Raw genomic sequence first — 27,736 nt, 5'->3', positions numbered from 1 at the left:
TTAGGTGTGAATACTCACACCGCACTCCACACCAGGGCAGCCTTGTTCTGTGAAGCAATTAATAATAGCTCTGCTCCTGTTTCATTTTATTCCTGTCTGTGGAGCAGCTTGTTTTAATTTGGTGCGAAAATGAAACCTTGCAAAGTTCCTTCCATGCTGTTTCACACCATGTTTGACAAAATGTAAGGCGGATTCCTTTTCAATTAACAGGACATTTGAAATGCGGCCCGTTTTTAACCATAAACACTGGCTTTTAATGAGCAAGGCTACCAAACAAAGATGTGGTATTCAAATTCCAGAGCATTTCTCCTATCCAGAAGGCCCTGTGAAGGAGAAATGAGCTCTAAAAGCAACAATTACAGTTTCACAGTCATAGTAGAACTTGGAAACTGATCCCACAGCTCTTCATAAAAGCAGTCTTGTCCTGGTGACTTCTCTGCAGAGAAATAATTGGTGCAATAATTCATGACGACACATCAAACATTCAGGATCATAATCTTAAAGCAGAAGCATTTAGGTAATAGATTTAAAAAATACCTAACCATGCAGGTGGCTTCATCAAAACATATCTTTAAAAAGTGTCCAAATATTTAGACTTAATATGATGTGATAAGGAATTCACGTTATTCCTGGTGACTTATTTAGACAGGAGAATGTCTCATTGATGACAAAGGGATTTCCTTCATATAACAGGACAAGCAATGGGAAGTGTGATTAACCAGAGATATGCTAAATAGGCACAGTGGATGACAAATCTGATGGGAAATCCTAGGTCAATGAATAGTTAAGTTCAATGAATTTTAAGTTCATTCTTTCTCAATATCAAAAATCAAGGTGGTGGCAAACAGGAGAACAGCAGATGCTAGAATCTGAACCTAAACACACTCTGCTGGAGGAACTCAGTGAGAGAAAAAGAATGGTTCACGTTTCATGCTGGAACCCTTCATCATGTCTTGTTGAATGGCTCCTCATGCTGGAACCCTTCATCATGTCTTGTTGAATGGCTCCTCATGCTGGAACCCTTCATCATGTCTTGTTGAATGGCTCCTCATGCTGGAACCCTTCGTCAAGTCTTGTTGAATGGCTCCTCATGCTGGAACCCTTCGTCATGTCTTGTTGAATGGCTCCTCATGCTGGAACCCTTCATCAAGTCTTGTTGAATGGCTCCTCATGCTGGAACCCTTCGTCATGTCTTGTTGAATGGCTCCTCATGCTGGAACCCTTCGTCAAGTCTTGTTGAATGGCTCCTCATGCTGGAACCCTTCGTCATGTCTTGTTGAATGGCTCCTCATGCTGGAACCCTTCATCAAGTCTTGTTGAATGGCTCCTCATGCTGGAACCCTTCGTCATGTCTTGTTGAATGGCTCCTCATGCTGGAACCCTTCGTCATGTCTTGTTGAATGGCTCCTCATGCTGGAACCCTTCGTCAAGTCTTGTTGAATGGCTCCTCATGCTGGAACCCTTCATCATGTCTTGTTGAATGGCTCCTCATGCTGGAACCCTTCATCATGTCTTGTTGAATGGCTCCTCATGCTGGAACCCTTCGTCATGTCTTGTTGAATGGCTCCTCATGCTGGAACCCTTCGTCAAGTCTTGTTGAATGGCTCCTCATGCTGGAACCCTTCGTCATGTCTTGTTGAATGGCTCCTCATGCTGGAACCCTTCATCAAGTCTTGTTGAATGGCTCCTCATGCTGGAACCCTTCGTCATGTCTTGTTGAATGGCTCCTCATGCTGGAACCCTTCGTCATGTCTTGTTGAATGGCTCCTCATGCTGGAACCCTTCGTCATGTCTTGTTGAATGGCTCCAGCCCGAAACATCAACCATTTTCTTTGGTCGCCCACTGTTGCTGCCTGACCTGCTGAGTTCCTTCAGCAGAGTGTGTTTAGATCTTGGTTGAAGGTGATCATGCCATTAGTAACTTGGCTTTGCTGAAGAAGAACGATTGGCCCTTTGGCAGTTGAAAGAGATTTTGAAGCTTTAATAGGTGTCTGCCTCAATTTCTGGCTACTTTCAACCAAGCCAACTCCAGGCTCAGATATGGCTTTGAATTTGGCATGGAGAAACCTCAGACAACAGAGTGAATGTTGAGAACCAAAGGAGGGGCTATGACGATGTATTTGAGGTGTTGGACAAGCAAAAGAAAAGTGTTACATTTATTAAATTTTAAATTTTATTTACAACACAGGAGAAGCCGATTCTGGCTCTTGAAACCCATTCTTCCCAATTACAACCTGCAATCTCACACATTTTGGTGGGCGGGAGGAAACTGGAGAACCCATGCAGGTCATGGAGAGAGCATACAAAATCCTGACAGAGGTCACTCCGGAGCAAACTGGGATTACTGGTAAAGTCTGGTAAGAGTATGGGGCATAAGACAATACGAAGGAGTTTAACTGTTCACTCCGAAACAGGAATGGGAAAATTCACAGATCTCTAAAGCAGATACATTGACAGCATGGCTGATTAAAACACAGTGGGGTCTTATTCATACAGGCACATGTACAATAGAGATCTTGATTCAAGAGGCTAAGAAGAAGCTCCACACTTTGTCTTCTTTGACCTTCCTACCACTTGAAGACAAGGATCATTCATGGTGATCTGAGGTGACTTTCACCTCTTTGACTTTTTGTAGTACTCTGGATAATTTCTATGCAACAGGAGGAAATATCTGTCAAGCCTTCTACCCAGCAGGAAACAGCGACATCATTCAGCAGACAAGTATATTGCTCGTCTGGCCCAGGAAATTAATTATTGTCCTGGAAAATGTGCTATTGCCTTTACTTGCAATCTTTCAAGATAACTGCGTTAAACAGGATTGATGAAGGCTGTCACCTGAATCAGATGGTGAACTAAAACTCAGTTTGGTTTTTGAAAGGTTAATGTTGCCAACCCACCTTTCGGGAGTAAAGGTGTCGAGTAAAACCCTACAACAGCTGATTGACTCGATATTCTTATTGTTCATTTCCGTGGGATTCTTTTGGAAGTGAACCATAACTGAGGTGCAGAAAATCTGAACATTTTATTGTTTATAAATTAATCAATCGTATGATGCATTTTGAAATTTCATTTGCTGAATGACCAGGTAACCGAACAGGTTATACCTACTGTAAATTTTCTTTTAAAAGGGAACTCTTTTGTTTGATATGCATAAATGATTTGAATGAAAATGTAGATGGGCTGATTAATAACTTTGCGGACCACACCAAAAATTGGCAGAGTTCTGAATAGTGAGGATGGATGTCAAGATATAGACCAGTTGGAAATATGGACAAAGAAATAGCAGGTGGACAATTAGGAGGTGATGCACTTTGGGAAGTCAAATGTAAGAGGAAAGTATAAACTAAATAGCAGGACCCATGGAAAAATTGATATACAGAGGGATTGTGTGGTGCAAGTCCATAACTCCCTGAAAATGACTAGAATGATAAAGAAGGCAAATGCACATTGGACGGGTGTTGGGTGTAAAAGTTAGGAAGTGATCTGAAGTTGTATAAAATTTTGGTTAGCCACTTGTGAGTATTGTGTACATTTCCAGTTGCCTCATTGCAGGAAGGATCTGAAGGCACTGGCAGAGGGTGCAGAAGAGATTTATCGGGGTGTTGCCTGGAATTGAAAGTATTCCCCAGAAGGAGAGGCTGGACAAGCTTGGAATGTTTTCTCTGGAATCTTTTTGTAGCTATCAACCCTGGAGGAAATGTGAACTATCAAGGGGCATAGCTTTAATGTACGAAGGGAAAAGTTTAAATGAGATTTTAAACGAGGCAAGACCTTAACATGGAGAATGGTAGCTGCCTGGATGGTGCTGCTGGGGGAAATGGTGAAAGCAGACACAATAACAAGACTCAACAGTCATTCAGACAGATACGTGAAGAGGCAGGAAGTTGAGGGATATAGACCACGTGTAGGTGGATGTGCAGTTTAAATTAGCATCTTGCTTGCCATAAACACTGTGGCCTGTGCTCTATTGACTATATAAATGCTACTATTGGTTACTGGCCCAGTGAAATTTATAGTATACATGTCAGTTCTACTTTCAGTCTATAGAAATTTGGTGATCCCAGACACATTTTATATTATGTACCAGTAAAAAAATGTGAATGTAACTTTCAATCCATAATGCTTGAAAGAAGGAAATCTTCAAAAAGGCCATGTTGCAAAAATATCAGTCTAAAATCAAATGGTGAGAATATAGTTCATGAATAATCTGAACCTAGTCAGCTCTAGGTATAGGATTATCTTCCAAGAAGGGCAATTTCTACATTTATGCAATGTGACACATTTTAGGAAAGTCCCAAATTAGGAAATCCCTAATGCCATATGTCAACAATGCCTCTCTGGGAGATGAGGCTACAGCAGCTGAGCAGGGACACTTTCCCATGATGCTCCTTCTCCCTCCTGGGCATTTCCCCTCCAGGCTCTGCCTGATGATCCTTAGGCTTCTGTTATCCTTGCTTACTCATGCCCTGGCATGTGCTGTTGGCGTTAGATTGCAAGGTGTTGTGTAGGCAGCGCCAGTGATGAAGTAAACCATGAAAATATGCAGACACCATGGTTGAAATAAAGAAACACAACGCTAGAGAAACTCAGCAGATCAAACACTGTACTTTCTATTGCAAAAAGAAAGGCACATAATCAACGCTTTGGGCTTGAGCCCTTCTTCAAGGTATGAAAAAATGTCAGTAGATGCTTGAACAAAATGAAAGCGGGAGAGAGGGTAGGGGGAGGGGCACAGTGATGAAGCGATGACATCTTTGCATCAGCCTAGCATCACTCCAGGCTGATTCAGGCAAAGAAACCTCATCTTCAGGAGACCAATGGCATTTTCTATTCACATCCAGGTACCTCGGTGGATCTTGGATCTATGGTTAGAGACTAAACTAATGAGAGTAGCCATGGAAATTGAAGGTAGCCTTGTGCCCCAGTTCTGGACTTTCTTGGCCAGTGAAAATGCCCTACAGTGTAGACTTCCCAATGGAAGAAAAAGACACCGATGCTTCTCAGAAACAATATAGTTAGTGTGAGCAAATTCATCTAAGGATCTGTAAAAAGTTGCACATCAAACAAATGGAAAATATTTCTGTTGATGAGATGGTTTTCATTCTTCATTACCATTGCTTCCCAGGCACTGAGATGGATTCAGGCAAAATACTTTCCTGCTCTCATGGGGACCCAGCACCAACAATCCTACTGCCCAGGGTATTATCAGTCCTCATTGAACTCCGGGTCCACGAAATAATGTATTTGTGAATACAAATTGGCCAATTTCTCATGCTGTGGGTTTCTAGAAGTTGAAAGCCAATGTGACCCGGGCTTTCATGGAAAGTGGGATCCATGTCTAAGATTGAAGGCATATCTGAGTGATTATGGTCTTGGAAAAACCAAGCCTGCCATTTTTCACCATTCTTCCTGGGTTACATCCCTTTGCTGTTTGGCAGGATTGGCAAGCGATGGCCAGAAATGGAGTATTGCCAGTGGTATCGTTCAGAACCAGCCACTGAATGTGTATCTGAATTGCAGAAAGCAGAGGAAGGCACTCCCGGTTAGTTTAAGCACGTGCGGTGAACTCAGGAATGTGTACATGCAACCTGCAGTGAACGATGAAGCTTCCCTGCGAGACCCCTCACGCTGGCAGGGTTTCCATCTCTATTGCAAGGAAATCAGCAAGCTAGCATGATCCCTGGTTCTGATGAAATTATTTCGCACCAGTCGTGTGGAGCCTGCAGCTCCATTTTATGCTGGATCCATTAAGTGTGGAGGTCCAGTGCTTAAGTTACTTGACTAGCAGCCAGAATTTGAGTCTGTTAGTCCACTTGTGTCAGATGCAGCATTTAAATTCAAGTAGTTAAATTAATCTTCATTTTCCTTTGAAAAACGAATGGTTCCCTGCCAGTAACCACAACATTACTGGATTATCAGAAGGCGTTCTATCCAGGGAAGCAAATTTCCTCTCCTTACATGAATTGCCTACATATGAGTTCAGATGGTCCAACATGGTCAAATATCCTCAATTAAAGGCCAATGGGGAAAGGGTAATAAATGGCAACAGCGCCCATGCTCTGTGAACAATTTAACATTAGGTGAGTGGGTGGATAATGGAATGTGATCTTCACGTAGAAATGCCTGGCGCATTTCACAATTGCTCCAATTTCACCTCAATCTACTTTGAGCAATGAGTGCCGACAACATGGATGCTGTACTGTTTCTACACAAAACTGTCGAACTCAGAAGAAGATGTTTGTTCATTTTGAAATCTTGATACATTTCAACAACTTGAATTAAAAATCCAATGCAGCAGGACTATAATGTCAAAGCAGTGCAGGTTCATTTTCAGACAGACAGCATGGCAACAGGCCCTTCCGGCACACAAGCCCGTGCTACCCAATTACACACAATTGACCTACAACCCACCTACTTTTGAAGGGTGGGTGGAAACTGGAGCATCCGGAGGAAACCCACACAGACACGGGGAGAACATACAAACTCCTTACAGACAGCGCCAGATTCGAAACCCTGGTCGTTGGCGCTATAACATCATTGCGCTAATCATGCCGTAAGTCTGAAATAAAAACAGTTAATGCTGGAAATGCTCCCCAAATTAGAAAATAAGCAGGACAATTGTTTCAGTGAAATAACTTGTTCAATGCGGAGCTGAAACAGATGCTGCCTGACCTGCTGAGAGTTCAAGTGGCCAATACTACAGTGCAACTCTGATTATCTAAAATGCTCGGGACTGGGCCTATTTCAGATAAATGTTTATTCTGAGAACTGACCATTTAAAAAAAAAAGCCCAGTTACAAAAACAAACAAGACTTTTTAAGCATTAAAACAATGTTTAATTCTCACCAAAAAAAAAATTGGTGGCCACCACCAATCACCAACACTTCCCCACTGAGGCCTGGCTCGTGCTGAGAGCCTAAGGATCCCACTCCTGCCCGGGAGTTCAGTCCAGCTCAAAAAAAATTTGGGTAAATGAGGATTTTTTATTTGTTTCGGATATCCTCATTTATCCAATTTTTTTTTTAAACTGAGAATTTCGAAGAATCCGATTTCAGATAATCAAAGTTGTATTTAGTTTTCTAGCAGCCAATCAAATTGAAGTATGACCTTCTGCTCTGACATCATCACATTGCAGTTGAGGATTGACTGCTCTAGTTATATTCAATTTAGAAACATAATTTTCTAGAATGAAAAGAGTACCATTTAGCTGCACTTTCTCTAAATTAGAGCAGTAACATATTAAAAAATATTTAAGTGGTTGTAAATCACTTAGGGATGAGAAAGATGTAGAAATTAATGTTCCTTTACAGTGTCTGAATGCTGTGATCTCAGCAAAGGGATTGAACAACTTAGATATACTTGCAGTTCCCTAAAGTACGTCATGCGGCGGAAATAAATATTGCGCTGTCTGAAAAGTCCCATACAAATGGACTTTTCAATTTTATACAGTATATGATAGAAATGTTTCTAAGATTATAATATGCTCAGCTCCATCAGCAACAATGCATCAAACCACGCTTTAACTGTTACTTTCAGAGCTCTGTATTAAGTATTCATGAGCATAGCTGTGCAATCAGAATGCTAAACTTAATAGCTATTTTCATTTATATTTTATATATTCATTCAAAATTCTTGGTATAACTTTTTGTCATACTTTTACATGATGTTAAAAGTTTATAGATAGCTACTTTCAGTGTATTGAAGTACATATTAAATAATGAACCTGTTAGTTCTATTCCAGTCAGCAAACCTTAGAGTTCACCTTTGATTCTGGAGATGGAAGGTTCTCTCAGCTGTTCCTTATTATCAAGTTTCAGTTCTCAGGGCTGATGGGAGAAAAACATCTCCAGATTTTAAAGTGAAGCAGTGAATTGTACCAAGAGCTTCTATCAGAATTTGAAGAGGGGCTAAGAATGGTTTGTTTGGGAAGATTAATTATTTTATGCTTGGAAATTAGGCCATTGGAACTGCACACTCGGGTTTCCAATGTTCATTTTATATTTGTTCCTGTCTTTCAAGCATGATGTATAACAACAGTTTACTATATTTCCAGAATAGGTCTATGAAGATGTCGGACCTTGAAGTGAAAAAAGTAAAACACAAAAGTCTGCAGACTCCGTGATTGAAGTAATGCTGGAGAAACCTGGCTGATCACACGGTTTCCTTCATATAGCAAAGATAAAGGTACTTAACCAACGTTTTGGGCTTGAGCCCTTCATCAAGGTACAAAGAAATGTTGACAGGCACCCAAACAAAATGGGTGGGGAGGGGAGCAAGGTCCCAAAGGCAGGAGGTAATCGATGGATAAGGGAGGGAGGGCACATCAGCAAGCAGGTGGTGGATTTTCACCCTTTCCACCCCTTCCCTCTCCAATCAGAGCCATCCCTCCCTCCCCCTTATCCACCTATTACCTCCTGCCTTTGGAACCATGCTCTTCTCCCTGCCCTTGCCCCCCCTCCATTTTGTTTGGGTGCCTGCCAACATTTTCTCCATACCTTGATGAAGGGCTCAAGTCCGAAATGTTGGTTCAGTATCTTTAACTTTGCTATATAAAGTACACTGTTTGACTAGCTGAGTTTCTCCGGCCTTGTGTTTTTATGAATGTTGATAAGAGTTGGGATCTGCTCAGATTTAATAGGGACTTTTCCACAAAGTGTGTCAAGCACAGCTGGATTAAGGACATTTCTGATTGTTTAATGGGTTGTTCATTGGACAGCAGTGAAGAACCAGGTACATCATGATCGACAGTAGTCCTTACCATGAACAGCAAAAGCCCTGAATGTTGAAAGCATTATTTGCAGATTTTACAAACTGACAATAAATTGACATCTGACCAATTTTTTGAAGTGGGAGAAAAATATAGCCTCTGGATTTATCAAAGAAAATATTTTTGTGCAAGCGAACTCCTTGATGCTGCTAGTATAAATTAACTGTCAGAATGCAGTATCCATTTTAGAGCACAATACTTTTCTGTCTGGGATCTGTAAGAGCCTCGACTACTTGGTATTGAAACAGCAATTTATTCAACTATTCTACTTAGAATTTCATTTAAGCCTTCGGAAAATTGTAGCTCTGAGTAAAGACTTCAGAGCACTCAATAATTAACATGACTAATGTACACTCAACTTACTACGCTGGCCAAATGATCAGAAATATTCAAATAATTTCTTTTCAATATTATGCAAAATACATCACATTTATGTATGCTCATTCCAACTGAAAATACAACTATTCTCAACATGAAAATGTATGGCCCATAAGATTTCAACATTCGCTGCATTATTGGACAGTGATTATTATAATTTTACCCAGAAATGTGATTTCAAAGACAGCTGTGACATCCTGAATGTTTTATTATTGTATGATAAAATCAAAATTTATTGTCACAAGCATTTTGTGAAATTTGTTGCTTTGTGACAGCATCACAGTGCAATCATTTCTATTAAACAGATTTCAAAGTAAATAAAATGGTGCAAGAAAAAGACAAAGTGAGACAGTGTCTCTGGTTCATTATCCATACAGGAATCTGATATCAGAGGGGAAGACGGTGTCCTTGTGCCACTGAGTGCTCGCCTTCAGGCTCCTGTACCTTTTTCCTGATGGTAGCAGCGTGAAGAGGGCATGGCCCGTATGGTGGGGATCCTTCAGGATAGAGGCTGCTTTCTGAAGACTCCGCCTCTTGTCGATTGTCCTCGATGGAGTGAGGACTGGCGCCCGTGATGTCGCAGGCCCAGTTAGTGACCCTCTGGAGTTTTTTTTCCTGTCCTGAATGTTGGCACTGGCAGTGATGCAACCAACTAGAATGCTCTCCACAGAACACCTGTAGAAATTTTCGAGAGTCTTTGGTGACATGCTGAATATCCTTTAACTCTTCACAAAGTATAGCCTCTGGCGAGCCTTCTTTGTGATTGCATCGACATGGAGACTCAAGACACATCCTCAGAGATGTTGACACCCAGGAATTTGAAGTTCTTGGCCCTCTCCAATGCTAACCCCTTGATGAGGACTGGTTTGTGTTCTCCTGATTTCCTCCTGAAGTCCACAATCATCTCCTTGGTTTTGCTAATGTTGAGTGCAAAATGCTTAATATTTACTCTCAATTTTTATTCCCCATAGTGTATCAAGAACAAATAAAGAATGTAAACAAATTGGCCTAATACTCTTCTAGAGGACTTGAATGATCTTTGTATCAAGTTGTTTCATGAGCAAATTATATAAGTGGTCCTTCTGCACAATCTTTGCCTGCCTACATGGCATCAGTTTACATTTCTTCACATCTGCCCATACTGAAAGTATTATATATTTCATTTTTCTCTGGCCAATTTATTTTCCCCATTTAAATCCTACTCTGTTTGTTTTCCTCTGGTTGACCCAACCAAGAAAAGATGCCATTTGTTTCTGAGCAGATAACGGTTCACACTGCCAGGCAGAATTACTGCACTCCAGGTTCATATTGCAAAGTGATCTATGGTCCAACTGTAATAGGCTCAAGATGCTGGGAAGGAGGTAACATTCTAAAGTCATGTTCCTTGTTTTACATTGGAAATGGTTTTTTTTTCTCAGGCATTTGGTTTTCCAGAGACACAGTACTGCTAAGGGAAAAATTATCCAAGATTTCCACTGAAGCAATGTCTACATTTGAGAAACACTCCATTGGCTGCTAAATGTTTTGGAATCTCCTGAAAGGAGCATGAAAGGTGTGATTGTAGTGTGGATTCTGGAGGGTCATGTGACCTCTCCGTTTGGAACGCAGTCATATCACCTGCCGATCAAGGTTGGGCTCTGCCCACAAATTGATGGACACCTGGCCATTGGTCCCTTTAATCACCTAGTGATTACCTGGGCCAGACACTCTAGCTTACTGTACTATAAAATCCACCAAGTGGAGTAGCTCTTTCTCTTTGCTCTTCAGCCCTGAGACAAACCCTACTCCACTCCAGGTCAGGAACTGTGGACAGCTTTGGAGGAATCATTGGTAAGTTGTGCACTACACAGGGATTAGGGCGGTTAAATAGTATTGGAGTCATGCCCATATTAGACAAGGAATGGCGGGTTGTTATAAGTCTGTAAACAGTTGCTAGTATCGGTAGTGTTCAGTCCAATGTAATTGATTATACTGTGTTTTGTTATTGTATTATCCTTGTTGCAATAATTTTGCAGCTGTTTTAATAATAATACCCCCTCCATAAATCTTCGTCCGCGAAGCCAAGCCAAAGAAAGAAAGAATAATAATCCTTCCTATGTTCAGCCTGTGTCCAGACTCATTGCTCTCTTAACACACCAAACCTTTCCCTTCCAACACAACAGGACAGAAGTAAATTTTCCTTTCCTTTCTGACCAGTGATATCTGGAGGAAAGCGCACATGATTGGGTTTGGGGTGGAACACAAATTTAGGTTTCCCTACAAAGTTTCCCATGATTGTTTCACTCAACCATCACACACTGTCTAAGTTCCTGTTGAAGAATGGAACGTCAGATGTGTGTGAGATGTTGATTTGCTGGTGAGACATCATGTTCAGAAGAATAAAACAATTACTAAAAATGTGCCTCAATATATATTTTGTTGCCATGTTTAAGAGGCAAAAATTCATGTGAAGAAATAAGAATCTGAAATAAAGGCAGGCTGCAGGACTAGATATAATTTGCATGGTTCAGTGATTATAAATTGGATATAAGGCAGCTTTGTCAACCTTAATCAGACAATGATGTTCCCTTTAAAAAATAAGTTGTGTATTGGAAATAAAATTGACTATATACATTAGAACTTCTTTGTCAGAGTTCAAAAATTAATCATTAAATTAACATTAATAATTTTTAATAGTAATCAACCAAATGTTTACAACTGTTGCAAATCTATTATTTAAAGAGAATGAACAGTACGAACAAAAAAATGTTTTTGAACAGAATGACTCCATGGTTAATTTTACTTATTTTTGTACTTGTTCTGACCTTCTGATGAAACAATGTCCAAGGCAATGTACAAGGTAAATAGTGAATCCTCTGCATTAGTTAAAATTAATGACCAACACTGAAGGATGAACAATTTCACTCCCGACAAACAATGAGAGTCCCAAAGTTTCCTTTTGGAGTTATTGGACCAATGCTGTTTATCAGATTTGCAAATAGAATGACAAAAGTAGACAACTACATGGTTTTGTATTTTCTGCTCTCAAGATTACTTGACATATCTATTTAGAATATTTTACAGCATTTTTACCTTTAATGAGATGATTTCTGAGTCTTGCGCTGTTTTTATTGGGTGAATTGCAGTGACCTCCTGAGGCAAATTCCAGAATTTATGGACCACGGTCAAAGAGAAAGTCCTCCACTGGTTAGAGTCCTAACTGATGCAAAGGCGGATGGTGCTAGTTGGTCAAGACTAGTTCTTAATTTTTGGGATTAGATGTCCCAAGGACTAATATCTTCAGAGACTTCATTGGAAACATTGCCTCCATGACAAGTCCAAGAAAAAGGGGTTTGGTGCTAATTGCACTTTGGTCAAGTTCATTTACAATCCAGCAGTTATCAAATCCATGATATAGTGTCAACAGCACAAGCTGAAGTATATGCAGATTTTGGAGGAAAATTATATCTAACAATTTAGCCAAATGTTACCCTGGCCATATTTGTGGTGACCAGTAGAAAGTTCAATCTTCTCTCCTTGCCCTTTAATGAACCACAATCACCCAGTATTCGACTAGCACCAACAAGAAGGAGACTTTATGAGCAATATAATAGCCCAGCACCAATCGCAAGAGTTTTTTTTTAGTTCTGAATACACAAAGATTTATATTCATGCTTATTGAAGATATGAGATCATGAGGAAGATTTGAAGAAAAAATGGAGGACTAGACCTCTCCATCTAAACTGTTCAAGTCATTATCAACACATAATCACAAGAATAAGTTAAACATTAACCTGATCTTGTGATGAATGAATAATTTGCTGAACACTTAATACATCGTTGTCTTCTAAAACGTTGAAGAAAATTACTTGGACAAACATAAATGCTTGAAAAGCTTAATACAAGTCGAGAGTAAGCTCATTTGATTAGTTCTCTGATTGAACATTCACTTACCATACCATTAGTGCACAACAATGTTATTTTGACACCATTTCCACATCAGGCCACCACAGCAATTTTCATACAATTTGATGTAATACATGTGAACTTGCTCATGCTTACAAACTGCGAGCAAAGAAATCAGTTAAACATTTCAATCTGGATACGATATCTTCTACGTCTTTGACCAGCAAGAACAATCATGTCAAAGCAACACCACCTCAAACGTTAAATTGCGCACCATCCGAATGACAGGATCATTATCCTTCATCATGGCTGAGTTTTAATGTTCTGAAATTCTGTCAGAGCATTGGTAAGATTAGATAGACAGCACGTCCAGGATTTTCATCTCGCAATTCCAGAATTGGTAGAATGTTATCTTCCCAGCATTTTGCTGAAAAGGGTTAGATTGATTTAAGGAGTTAAGTGACCATAATTGTTTCAGTACAAGTAGATGCAGTGCAAGTGGGGTTGCCAGAGTCATTCACACCCTGAGAGTGCAAGAATAAATTAATGCCTTGAAGCTTGACAAAATATCACTTAAATATCTGACAGCCTCTGGATAAAAGAGATGAGAGAAGCATAATTTCCGATACTCCTGGTGAGATGTTCTTAGTATCAGCAGAATATAAGATGTGAGGAATGGGCCATCAGAATCTTTGAGCCTGATCACCACTCATCAGGATCGTGGCTGGTTTTCTACCTCAGCACCACTTTCCCTCATCATTCTTACATTTGATTGCAGCTGCCAAGTTCTTCCCCACTCACACGACATGTCTATATTTGCTCAAAGCCTTTTAACATTTTGCTCCCTCCTCACAATCCATCTAGTTTGGTATAATCAGGAAATGTGGAAATATGACATTGAGCCCTGTCAACCATTCTAAATAGCTGGGGTTCAAGCACCAATCCCTCAAATCAGGCATCCAATTCCCAGACGCATTCTATTGTTAGTAGTTATGGCGCAGATCAGTTCCTGATCATGTCTGACATTCAGATTTGTAGCTCAGGCTGCTGATGGTTTGGATTGGCTGCAGGAGGTGAATCCATGGACACGCGGGGACCGAGGAGACTCACTTTTGCTTCTCTTTCTCTGACTGTAAGAGGTGCTTCAAGCAATTTCTGCCGATGGCGAATCAATTTTTTTTGGTGACATTGCACTGTCTTTAATGCATCTTATGGTATTTAGAGTCGGAGACAGCACAATGTTCTTCACAAGAGTAGCGAGATTAAAGAATCCTCCCAGACCACTGCCAAATCTTGTCCATGATGCTTTCACCCTCAAGGATTATGCCTTTCTCTCAAAGGAATAAACAAAATGTACAATCCTTGCTTTGTGCACTATTAAGAGGTTCTGAAAACACCCGCTGACAATCCTACCATCTACCTCTACCAGAATTCCCATAAGGCATAGAATTAGGTGCCTTTCATTCCTTAAGGAACGGAGAGGGTTGGAAATATGCCACTGGTTGTAGGTAACTATAAATTTAACAATTAAGTAATACTTTCTGTATAAATCATTCTTCCTTTTACATTGCTGTTGTATGGCTGTTTCCATACTGTTGAACTTTGTGCTTTACGGCTCTGTTCTGCACAGTGAAACTGCGGCGAACACAGTTTTACCATAGTTTCAGGAATATGGGTTTGATTCTGAATTCCATCGATGCCTGAATTTTGCATGTTGTCATCGTGACTCTTTGAGCTTCCCTCCCCAATGGGCAACATATTGCTTGTTTGGTTGTTTGTCTACCAGTGTAGGCAGATGATAGGCAAATCAGGAGGTTGTTCACAGGCATATGTGATGGAACAACTTAAAGGGAAATAAAAAGAAGAATGGGAAGGTTCCTTCAGCCAGCATAGACTCAATGGGCTGATTAGCTTCCTTCTTTACTGAAAGGAAATACATTCTAATCCAATATTTGTTTAAATTTCAGCACCTTTTATTATTTTCTTTTCCTCTGCTTTTTTCTTCTCATCTTTCCTTCCTTTCTCCCCCCTCCCCCCCCCCAACCCCGTCAATATATTGACTACCTCCTGAGCTCCATAGGTATGGAGAATCTCCCATAAATAATTGTGCCAAGACAGAGAGTATTCCCTAGGTATTTCATCAACAGAATATGATCCTGAACTTTACGAGGAAGGTGGTACCATTACTAAATCCAGACATCCAGATGTGTAATAGCAATACTAAACATTGCTTTTCTATTTAATTCACAAATAATAATTATGCCCCTGCGTAGGCAATGCATTTAATCTACTATCCTGACCAATAGATAAACTGACTAACTCACTGGTAAAGTGAATTTTGACATCTTTAAATAGTTGGGTCAGCACTTTATACTCTTTCTGAATTAGCTTTTGAGTTGAAGTCCTAGACCAGTGGTCCTCAACCATTTTTTTCCACTCACATGCCACTGTTTTAATCATACCTAATTGACTCGTTATGTGCATGGTTTCATAACTCCAATAGAAATGGGCCAATGACAATTTTTCTCAAGCAAAATATTTCAGCAACAATTGGACCTAGAGCAGTGATTCTCAACCTTCCCTTCCCACTCACAGACCAGCTTAAGCAATCCCTTACTAATCACAGAACACTGATGGCATAGGAATTACTTAAAATGGTATGTGAGTGGAGAGAAAAAGATTGAGAACCACTGACCTAGGCTGACACATTCATGCAATGTTGAGATATCTGAGATGCTGCCTCTTTGTATCAGGCATTAAGCAAAGTCTATTTTGCCTAGTTCACAGAATGTCAAAGTTTATTATTTTTGACAGAGCAGAAATCCAGGTGTTCTGAGCAATATTCGTCTTCCAAATAATAATCTGAGAAATAGATAAAGGAATTATCCACCTTATCTATTATTTGAGAGATCTTGCTATGTCAAAAATGGCTGTTGAATTTTTCTTTGTAACAATGGTGAATATTATTCAGAAATATTTTGGGGTATCTTGTAAATAATTTGATAATAACTTTTCCCTCAACTGACATTATATAATTTGTCAGTTGTGGGATCGTGTAATTACAAATTATACAATAGAATGTGCTAAACAAATTCATGTCATAGTGAAGAGGTTGCAGAAGGCTTTATTTTTCTTATGTTGTAGCTAAATCCATCTGTGTCACTAGATTTTAACCTTGAGAGAATGCAACTTTTTGCACTGAATCACTTCATTTACCTAAGCTCAATGTTGAAACTCTGCATTAATTCTTCAAAGTGATTCCACCTTACTTCTCTTGAAAGCATCCAATAAAAGCAGCAAGGTGAAGGACAGCAAAATGTCATACTTTCCTCTTGCTCACCATTGCTTTGAACCAAGTCATTGGGAGCAAGATTACAGCTATTACAAAACCCAAGCAAGCTGCGAGGCTATTGACGTGTTTCAGCAGTTAACTGCAATGGAGCAAAATCCTGTTCTTGGCTTGTTTGTACTTTGTTTAGACCAATGGTTCTCAACCTTTCTCCTTCCACTCACATCCCACTTTAAGTAATACCTATGCCATCAGTGCTCTTTGATTAGTAAGGGATTGCTTAAGGTGGGAAAAGAAAAAGGTTGAAAACCACTGTTTTAATCGTACCTAATTGACTCATTATGTGCATGGTTTCATAACTCCAAAGGAAATGAGTCAATGACAATTTTTCACAAGCAAAATATTTCAGTAACAATTTGGTCTAGAGCAGTGATTCTCAACCTTCCCTTCCCACTCACAGACCACTTTAACCAATTCCTTACTAATCACAGAGCACCGATGACATTAAAGTGGTGTGTGAGTAGAAAGAACCACTGGTTTAGAGTTCGATACCTTTTAACTGCTTGAAATAGAAGGGCTATTGTGTTGGCAGAAATATGTAAAAATAGAAAATATTGGAAATATAATCCCACGCAGGATTGAAAAATAAAAATGTCCCTGTAGGTATCGAGTCTCTTTCATCCATCATCCTCGGTTATTAACCTACCCTCCATCCTGGTTAAGCCACATTGTGATTTTAAAATTCCTATTCTTAATGACAATCACTCCTTATTCTCACCCCATTCTATAACTATGCTTTCTTTCAATCCTAAAAATACACAGTGAGACCTCATTGCTTATCCATCACACTTCTTCAAAAACTTTGTTTTGCTATTCGAGTCAAGTTCCTTTATGTGTAGGAATCAAATCTAGTTCATGCCATTAACCCTGTGCTTTCTCCAGCTGGGAACAATTCAAAGCCATATCTTTTAAGTTTAACTGTACTACGATCTATTAGATTGTGGGGATGGCTTCCAAATCAAAACCTAATAGTTCTTGTAAAGTTTTATCTTTTTATCAATCATTCATGGCCTCTCATTATAAAATGGGAATATAATAATTCACAGTTTGAAAGAGGGATGAGGTATTCCTTCAATACTTGCTGTGGAGGTGCTTTATCCCTATCCACAGCCTTTATGTAATCTTTGAAAGCCGAAACAAAGAGTCAGGCAGAACTGTCGGGTAACTGATGAATGCACGTCAGTGCATTCCACACATAACCACCTGTGCTGGTTAGTAGAGAAGGACAAAGCAGAAAACATCAAGGAAGGATGCTTCTGACCAGTATCTCACCAATGAATTGAGGAGTGAACAGAATAACCATTTTAACCCAACTGACCCAATGTAACTAGATCAGCCTCATTTATTTGAAGGGAATCACTGACCTTTAATCATTTTTCATATTTATTTTAATGAATATTAATGTTTTAATTATTTACATTGGTAAAATGTTTTGTGCAACATTTATCTTTTTTCTGTCTTAATAATTTAATTTTTTTTTCAGCCACCTCTACTTGTCTCTGATATCATCTAGCATCAAGAGCTGTGGGGTATTAGGCAGTGCTGCCTGAGGTCTGGTCTCCATTTGCGACCCAACCCATTTCAAGCAACAGTCATCCTGGTAAGACTCAGCAGTGCTGGGGGCTGCAAGACATCCAATAAAACCCACCTGAATGTTAGAAATAGTTATGAGATCTGGAAATTCAATTGTGAATTGATGAGGAGGGGAAAAAAAGTGCAGGGAACCGCAGAAAGATTAGTCTTACATCAGTGGTAGGGAAAATGCTGGAATATGTACAGGGTCCAGGGAAGGCCACTTCTGGAATATTGTGGGTTCCCTTACCTTAACAAAGAAATACTTGCAATAAAGAACAAGAGTTCACCAGTTCAACACTCTTTGATTCAAAGATATACTAAAACTGTAGATGCTGGAGTCTTGAGCAAACAATGAGAGACTGGAGGAGCTCAATGGGTCAGGCAGCACCTGTGGAGAGAAGTAGTCAGTCATAGATCAAGAGAGCATCCCGACCAGAGACAGTGATCATTTCTACCCATGAATGCTTCTATACCCATTACGTTCATCCAGCTTCACATTGGTTGTACACTTTTAATTCTTTTTTTTTAAGAGATGTTACTCCATAGCATTTCAGTTAACCTGTAAATTTACATGAAGTGTGAGAAATAAATTTGAAGGGACTATGGTACAGACACATGGACTGAGAACAAAGCGAACAGAACCTGAACTATCAGGAATTCTGAATAGTTGGATAGCAGATTATTGGACATAGATACAGGAAAATGGTGTTGAGGCAAAGAATCAGTGGATCAAATTAGACAGTGAAACAGGCACAAGTGTCTAAATAACTACTCCTGCCATGTTTCTTATTTTCTGACATTTACTCAAAATAAATCTAATTTTAGAAGAAAAATTAAGGACCCCATTGTGGGAACTGTTAATCTCAGAAAATAATGACTCACACCATGATGCCTTCCTCTTCCAATGTTGCCTTGGCTTTGGAAAACCAGCTTGCATTCTACTGGTGACATAAAATAAAATCCAGTCAATGCCTTCATTCACTTTCAGCCAGGCAGACATTCTTTTCTGCACTATTTACCGAACAACATAACGTATCAGTTATTATTACATCTGTCTTGGCATCAATGTTTGTCAATACAGGGACCCAGACAGAAATAATTAAACCGATTTGGAAGCTGTTACATTTACCCTATTCGGACATAAGTTTCCAGCTCCCTCTTTAAGATACTAAACAGAAATAAAATTGACTTCTTCAGATATCTCAATCCAATGGACAGCTAATTCAATATTTTCCATTTCAAGAAACATTCAATATTGAATGTTAATTTTATACACCCTGAGCTGAACTGCTGGACATTCTCATTTCTCTTCATCTTCACAAACCAATTTGTCCTAATGTTAAAAGAATTTTAATTTTAAATTAAATTTAGACATACACCAAGGCAGCAGGCCTGCGACCATATGGCTGCTCAAACAAACCAATTAGCATACAATCGGCATTTTTGAAGGGTGGGTGGAAACTGGAGCACCCAGAGGAAACCCACACAGACGTGGGGAGACTGTACAAATTCCTTGGAGACAGTGCCTAGGTTGCTGGCACTTTAGTAGTGTTGCACTACACACTAACCGTCATGTTAACTGTAAATTGCATAATGTATATAACAATCAACTCATTTGCAATTACCTATCAAAAGAAAGCTCTCTGCCAGCACAAGACGGGTGGAACAGTTAGTGTAGCATTTAGTGCCACGCCTTTACGACGCCAGCGATCGGGACCGGGTTCAAATCCCGCACTGCCGGTAAGGAGTTTGTATGTTCTCCCCATGTCTGTGTGGGCTCTCAGTATCCTCCCACTGTTTGAAATGTACCAGGGGTGTGGGTTAATTGGGGGTAAATTGGGCAGGATGAACACGTGTGCCGAAATGGCCTGTTACCATGCTGTATGTCTAAATTTTTAAAAAAATCATTATGTGGCACCAATATAAGAAGAGAATTGTTTGTCATTCACCTCAAGCTGCAGTTGCAGATTACACTTTTGGCTGTTGTAAAGCATCTCCATCAACACTACATTCCAGTAACTCTAAACACCACCTTCCATGGATGAGTAGGATCCAAAGTATTGTGTTGGCATGAATATCAGGAAATTACGTGGGCATTTAAGTGACATTATAAGAAACTATGGTTAACATAATTAACTGCAAATTGGCAGATGTTTCTGGAAAAGTAAATGTGGTGCTAAATTGATGGAAGTTAACTTGATGGACTTCAATTCTTCCTCCTGCTTTCAACCCCCCCCCCCCACCTCCCAGTTTATGCCTTTTGTTAGGAGTTAACCAATCAGAAACTCCATCTTGTTGCATTAAGTGCACAACTCCTTAGCTCTGCTTAGCCTTCTGGGCATTACCTCATCACACTCAACGGCTTTCATGAAAAGAAGACTGTTCTATTGAACAAATCCTTTCTGTGCTAAGTAAGGTAATTTAAATGATTTAAAGAAACACATCATAAATGCATACTTCATACAAAGTAACTAGAATTTAGTATATCCTGACACATTTATTCCACATCTGGTGGTAATGTGAACACCTCACAATTCTATTTGCATCAAAAATATCTTACTCCAACAGCATCCAGTAGAACTGCAACACTGCAAAAGGGCTAGTCTTGACCATTCTGAATAAAGTGTGGGCATTAATTCTGGCATTGCTAGCAATGCCCAAATCTGCTAATGAGCAAAGAACAAAGAAAATTCAAGCCTTCTATGTTTCAGTACTAATAAAGAATATGAGCTTCCAATGTTCGCTGCTAAACTTCCAGTCTGTGGATCTTACTCACTGCTCCCCCTTGACAGTGCAGAGCTTTTTCCATTTCATTTTCCCTGGGCTTTGACTAAAAGGGTTCTCAAGTGGAAGAACAAAGCAAAACATTGTAAATGACATCATTTACAAAAGCAACTCCATAAATAAAATGCACAAGGGGCTAAGTAGGAACAGTGAGGCAGCATATAGCATATTAGTGAACAGGTTTCTGCTGTCCCTCTCCCATGTGAAGTCCGTAAACTGGACAACGAAGATATTGCTTCCCAAAAACTTTTAAGGGTATTTTATACATTTTGGGCTGCTGATCACAGAGATCACCTTAAAAATTTTCATATCACAATCCTTTTTTTAAAAGATATAACTTATTTTCTGTAATTTCCTGTTATGTTTTAACCATTTGGACTCCATGTCTCAATTTTCAGGGACAACCCACAAACACATATACCCCGTGTCCCGGTTTTGCAAGACTCCCCACAAGTGCACAGACTCTGTGTCCCAGATTTCCGCGACTGGTTTTATACTCAACCACTAGCTGGTTCGTATCCTCGTTCAGACTGTAAAGGTTTACTCATGGACCCAGTCTGAGTAAGGAATATATTATGAAAGGTTAAAAATGGCTGAAGTCCAAAGGGTTAAGTCCAAAGGGTTAGTATATTGCCCATAAAGTAAGCTGTTTTGCTCAGTCTAAGCATGCCTGGGCATGCACTCAGTGAAGGTGCTATGTAAATGTTGTCTTAGGCCTGGGTGTGCTTAGTTAGAATAGATGCAGACAGGCTATAAAAGCAGCTCACGTATACAGATGCTGCACATTACATTGATATAGGTTGGATGTTCTTCAGGCAGTAGCATAGTGAGTGCATTTATTGTCTTCAGAAAGATTCAATGCAGTGGAAATATCTCGTCCATGTCACAACAGATGCGATACATTCTGTTACAATTGTGGCTCAAAGATGCAGCCTGACTGCACTAATTAAGAAAGCCTATGAGCTCTATTTTGGTTGAAAAATTGGTGACCAAGGCGAACCCTGAGCTCCTCATTTATTGTACTACATGTGTAGTCAACCTGAGAGCTTGGCTCAGAGGAACATTATGCAATTAAACATGCTAAATATAATAAAAGTCAATTTAATGTTTCTCCAACCTCCTACATGATTCAGCAAATCTGAAATAATATTTGTGCTCAGCTTGAAGTCATCTATCAAAATCCACAATTTTTTTCTTTCATGAGGCAAACCATTTGAAAAATAAGTTGTTCTTGAGCATAATTTCTCTATAGACATAATCTGATCAAGTGGTGGGAGTGGAAAGATGTGTAACAGAGTGGCTCCATTTCCTGTTGCAGTCACATTGATCTTCTAACTTTAATCCTGTTGGGTTTGGTGAATAAGGTACCCACTGGACAGATGGGTGGCTCAATGACACATGGAAATCCTAGTTAGCATGAAAAAATCTGATCTGCTTCTGAGCCAGTTGCCCATGAAGCCAATGGGAAATAATGAGTCGATCAAAATAAGAATAAATCCTTTCCACAGCAGGGCATTGACTTTGGCTTTTCCCATGGCCAGCAGCTGCCCTGGTTCCAGAAAGCGATTGTTGGCCATTTCTCCTTGGCCATTTGATTTTCATCCTCCGGATGGTGCGATCAGGAGATAAACAATGCTTTGTCACACAAAGGGTGCTTGGTATTTGGAATAAGATGCCAGAGGAAGCTGTCGAGGAAGATGCAATTGTGATTCTTAAAAGACATTTAGACAGGCATTTGGATAGAAAGACTTGGAGTAACATGAGCCAAAATGCAAGCCAATGGGATGGGTTTGAATGTTCATCATGGATGAGTTGGATCAAGGAGCTTGTTTCCATGCTGGAAAGGTTCACGAGTCTGTGACTGGATCATTAGATGGAGTTTCAGACCAGCCTTTGGTTGGCCAACATTACTTTGTTTTAATGGAGCCTTGCTCAGAGCTGAATCTGCCTGACAGGTTTGTCTTCCACTCAGGTGGTTTATTTTCCAATGCTGTCCATAGTACCTATTGTAGGTACTATGGACAGCACTGGATCAGTGGAGGGCTAATTTGTGTTGCCCATTAAATAATTCAGGGAGAGGTGTCTTTGAATGGAAAAGGTTTGGTGTGCAATGAAAGAGAAGGAAGCGTGGAAGGCTGGATGGATACATCTGGTGAAGGACTGGTGAGAAGGGAAGTATGAATTGAAAATATGGATTATCAGGTTGAACAACAGCTTCTTCCTACTGATATCTGACCATTGAATGAGTCTCTCACAAATAAGTGATGCAGCTCATGCAGTGTTTTGAACTGAACTTTCTCTCTGTAACACTATAATCTGCTCTTGTGTTTTATTTTGCACTCAAGGACAAGTTGACAACTTGATAACACACAAAACCAAGTTTTTCACTGCATCTTTATACACATAATAATAAAGGATTCAAAAAGAAATGACAAGGATGATTGGGGATTGATCACTGTTTGTAGGATATACCCACTTATCATCACTGCAGAGCATGACAGGACGGAAGAGGTTTTCATGTTGTCGTTGAAAGTTGGGTAATCAAAAAGCTGGAAATTGTATGTTTTAATGAGTAAATATTTTGAATTATGAAGAGTTAAATCATCCCACTATACCAAGGTCTTCTCCACAACTCCACACTTGCCAGCACTTCTTTAACCATGTGCATTGCAACAGTAATTGTTAACATATTCCATTGTGCCTGAATATGCGGAACATTATGAGATCGATATGTGATCCCAGGTCTGACTTTAATCACATTATAAATCAAAAGTGGTTGACATTTCTTCGATTCACCACTGAATGAATTTGCATTGTTTATAAACTGACGCACTTCCATGTATAATCTTCTCATGCAATCAACAAAACAGCTTCTTGTCAAAGATGCTGCTGCTTTAAAGAGAATTGAATCCCTTGAGTACTTTTCTCCGCAACATTTGGGTGGAATAGTCTTACAATTCCTCTCTGGTTAAATCTTCAGTGGCTTCTTCACAATAGGGTGTGTTGCACATAAGCTGTGAAATGTTCTAATTCATATTACCAATCTGCAAGACATAATTGACCCACATGTTGTGTAAGAAAGAAAGATGATGTTGATGTTCATGCAGAGGATTACAGAAGGATGGCACATCCTAGTGTTATCATAAGCTGTAGTGCCTGAAGATGCCTTTGTGTTACTGTTCACTAAGGCAGAACTAGCAGTAAAATACATTTTATTTCAGCCTGCCCACACTAGATTAAAGTGATAGCTTGTACAATATGTATCAAAAGTAATTTAAAGAGCTTGTTTGTTACCTTTTGTGACCACGGGCGTCACCGATGTCCACTGGGCTCCATAGGTCTCTTCCCATTGGTTGCACGCGTGAAGGCCAGCACCGTTTATGGAGCCAAAGGTGTGTGACAGCGCATGCTCGGCCCCGGCGGAGGCTTCAGCCAGAGCTGGAGTATCCGCCAGTATGCAGGCACCATGCACTGAGTTGATGCATGTGCATTCGGCTCAGCACACTGGCAGCAAATGGTTGGAGCCAGGGCCAGCATGTTCTTCGAGGAGTATGTGCAGGGGGTTTGCGTGCGTTTAAAAGTAGGTTCATTAGCCCACGTCGTCAGTTGGGTGATCCGAGGGCAGCCAAAGGAACTTGTGAGGAGTTGCCTGCATATGGATCCAGAAAGGGGATTCACTAAGGCAAAAGCATTACTTCAAGATCATTTTGGCAATGAATATAAAATTGTAATGGCTGATATGGATAAGGGTCTTTCATGGTCATCAGAGGATGCAAATGCTTTACGAGCTTACGCCCTATTTTTAAGAGGATGTTGTATGCCACTAACTTACTTTCTAATATATTCATCATCGCAACCAAGTTGCCTTATAGGCTGAAGGATTTGTGGAAAACATAAGTTCGTAAACCAGACAAAATCTAGAAAGGATGCCACCTTTGAGGATATTGTGCAAGTCCTTGAATGGCTTGTGTGGATCGCAACTGTGCCAGTATTTGGAAATATCAAGGACACTCCAACAGCGAGCGAAGATGTAAAGAAGTCTAAGTCACAGCGTAGTCTGAAATTGTAAAGGAGTAACTTTGACACTATTGTGTCAGTTGTAAATAAGGAAATAAAGTAACTAAAGAAGAGGGGAGTTTGCCCAGCTGAAAATAGTTGTTTGTTCTGTGAAGGTGGACTTGTGTTCACAATTGGAAAAGAAGGAACACATTGAGAGGGTTGCTTTCTTAAAGGAAAATGGAGTATATTTTGGCTGCACCTGTAAGGGAAACAACAGTAAAAATTGCAAGAAGGGACTTAGTTGTAACACATGCAATTTAGAGAATCCTAAAATACTGCATATTCACCAACGGAACAAGGAATTGGAAAATGAGCAAACAGAAACAAAGAAAACAGCGTTATGGCCTCGATTCAGACAAGAGGTATTACCGGGGCAGGTAAACTCTCAACAGTCCCTGTGCAAGTCAAGGTCAGGAAGAGGTAAGCAACTGTACGTATATATATATATATATATATATGTATATGTGTATATATATATATATATATATATGTGTGTGTATATATATATATATATATGTATATGTATATATATATATATATATGTGTGTGTGTATATATATATATATATGTGTGTGTGTGTATATGTATATATATATATATATATATATATGTATATATATATATGTCTCTTTGGCTTGACTTCGCGGACGAAGATTTATGGAGGGGGTAAAAAGTCCACGTCAGCTGCAGGCTCGTTTGTGGCTGACAAGTCCGATGCGGGACAGGCAGACACGATTGCAGCGGTTGCAAGGGAAAATTGGTTGGTTGGGGTTGGGTGTTGGGTTTTTCCTCCTTTGCCTTTTGTCAGTGAGGTGGGCTCTGCGGTCTTCTTCAAAGGAGGTTGCTGCCCGCCAAACTGTGAGGCGCCAAGATGCACGGTTTGAGGCGTTATCAGCCCACTGGCGGTGGTCAATGTGGCAGGCACCAAGAGATTTCTTTAGGCAGTCCTTGTACCTTTTCTTTGGTGCACCTCTGTCACGGTAGCCAGTGGAGAGCTCGCCATATAACACAATCTTGGGAAGGCGATGGTCCTCCATTCTGGAGACGTGACCCATCCAGCGCAGCTGGATCTTCAGCAGCGTGGACTCGATGCTGTCGACCTCTGCCATCTCGAGTACTTCAACGTTAGGGGTGTAAGCGCTCCAATGGATGTTGAGGATGGAGCGGAGACAACGCTGGTGGAAGCGTTCTAGGAGCCGTAGGTGGTGCCGGTAGAGGACCCATGATTCGGAGCCGAACAGGAGTGTGGGTATGACAACGGCTCTGTATACGCTTATCTTTGTGAGGTTTTTCAGTTGGTTGTTTTTCCAGACTCTTTTGTGTAGTCTTCCAAAGGCGCTATTTGCCTTGGCGAGTCTGTTGTCTATCTCATTGTCGATCCTTGCATCTGATGAAATGGTGCAGCCGAGATAGGTAAACTGGTTGACCGTTTTGAGTTTTGTGTGCCCGATGGAGATGTGGGGGGGCTGGTAGTCATGTTGGGGAGCTGGCTGATGGAGGACCTCAGTTTTCTTCAGGCTGACTTCCAGGCCAAACATTTTGGCAGTTTCCGCAAAGCAGGACGTCAAGCGCTGAAGAGCTGGCTCTGAATGGGCAACTAAAGCGGCATCATCCGCAAAGAGTAGTTCACGGACAAGTTTCTCTTGTGTCTTGGTGTGAGCTTGCAGGCGCCTCAGATTGAAGAGACTGCCATCCGTGCGGTACCGGATGTAAACAGCGTCTTCATTGTTGGGGTCTTTCATGGCTTGGTTCAGCATCATGCTGAAGAAGATTGAAAAGAGGGTTGGTGCGAGAACACAGCCTTGCTTCACGCCATTGTTAATGGAGAAGGGTTCAGAGAGCTCATTGCTGTATCTGACCCGACCTTGTTGGTTTTCGTGCAGTTGGATAATCATGTTGAGGAACTTTGGGGGACATCCGATGCGCTCTAGTATTTGCCAAAGCCCTTTCCTGCTCACGGTGTCGAAGGCTTTGGTGAGGTCAACAAAGGTGATGTAGAGTCCTTTGTTTTGTTCTCTGCACTTTTCTTGGAGCTGTCTGAGGGCAAAGACCATGTCAGTGGTTCCTCTGTTTGCGCGAAAGCCGCACTGTGATTCTGGGAGAATATTCTCGGCGACACTAGGTATTATTCTATTTAGTAGAATCCTAGCGAAGATTTTGCCTGCAATGGAAAGCAACGTGATTCCCCTGTAGTTTGAGCAGTCTGATTTCTCGCCTTTGTTTTTGTACAGGGTGATGATGGTGGCATCACGAAGATCCTGAGGCAGTTTACCTTGGTCCCAACAAAGCTTGAAAAACTCATGCAGTTTGGCATGCAGAGTTTTGCCGCCAGCCTTCCAGACTTCTGGGGGGATTCCATCCATACCTGCTGCTTTGCCACTTTTCAGTTGTTCGATTGCCTTATATGTCTCATCCAGGGTGGGAACCTCATCCAGCTCTAGCCTTAGGGGCTGTTGAGGGAGCTGGAGCAGGGCGGAATCTTGGACTGAGCGGTTGGCACTGAAAAGAGATTGGAAGTGTTCTGACCATCGGTTGAGGATGGAGATCTTGTCGCTGAGGAGGACTTTGCCGTCTGAGCTGCGCAGCGGGCTTTGGACTTGGGGTGAGGGGCCGTACACAGCCTTTAGAGCCTCGTAGAAACCCCTGAAGTCGCCAATGTCCGCGCTGAGCTGTGTTCGTTTGGCGAGGCTAGTCCACCACTCATTTTGGATCTCCCGGAGTTTGCGCTGAAGATGGCTGCATGCGCGACGGAAGGCTTGTTTCTTCTCTGGACAGGACGGCTTTGTAAGGTGAGCCTGGTGGGCAGCTCGCTTCTTTGCCAGCAGCTCCTGGATTTCCTGGCTGTTTTCGTCAAACCAGTCCTTGTTTTTCCTGGAGGAGAAGCCCAGTACCTCTTCAGTGGATTGCAGTATGGTAGTCTTCAACTGATCCCAGAGGGT

At 40.7% G+C, this 27,736-nt stretch overlaps 1 long non-coding RNA gene across 4 annotated transcripts in view; it reads left to right on the top strand.

Moving 5' to 3' along the window:
* Window positions 1–27,736, top strand: part of LOC138746466 (uncharacterized) — a 206,144-nt gene that overhangs the window by 33,098 nt on the left and 145,310 nt on the right. For 2 of the 4 annotated variants that reach the window (XR_011346975.1, XR_011346976.1), the window contains exon 5: window positions 17,863–17,979. This is a non-coding gene — a long non-coding RNA (uncharacterized lncRNA). Of the gene's footprint in view, window positions 1–17,862; window positions 18,250–27,736 lie in introns of those variants that run through there. The other 2 variants (XR_011346973.1, XR_011346974.1) reach the window with 1 other exon arrangement.

This window comes from Narcine bancroftii, chromosome 12 (genome assembly GCF_036971445.1).
Source record: "Narcine bancroftii isolate sNarBan1 chromosome 12, sNarBan1.hap1, whole genome shotgun sequence".
In the NCBI taxonomy this organism is placed as follows: Eukaryota; Metazoa; Chordata; class Chondrichthyes; order Torpediniformes; family Narcinidae; genus Narcine; species Narcine bancroftii.
Note: the sequence above shows the minus strand (reverse complement) of the source record. Positions and strands in the feature narration are given on the sequence as shown.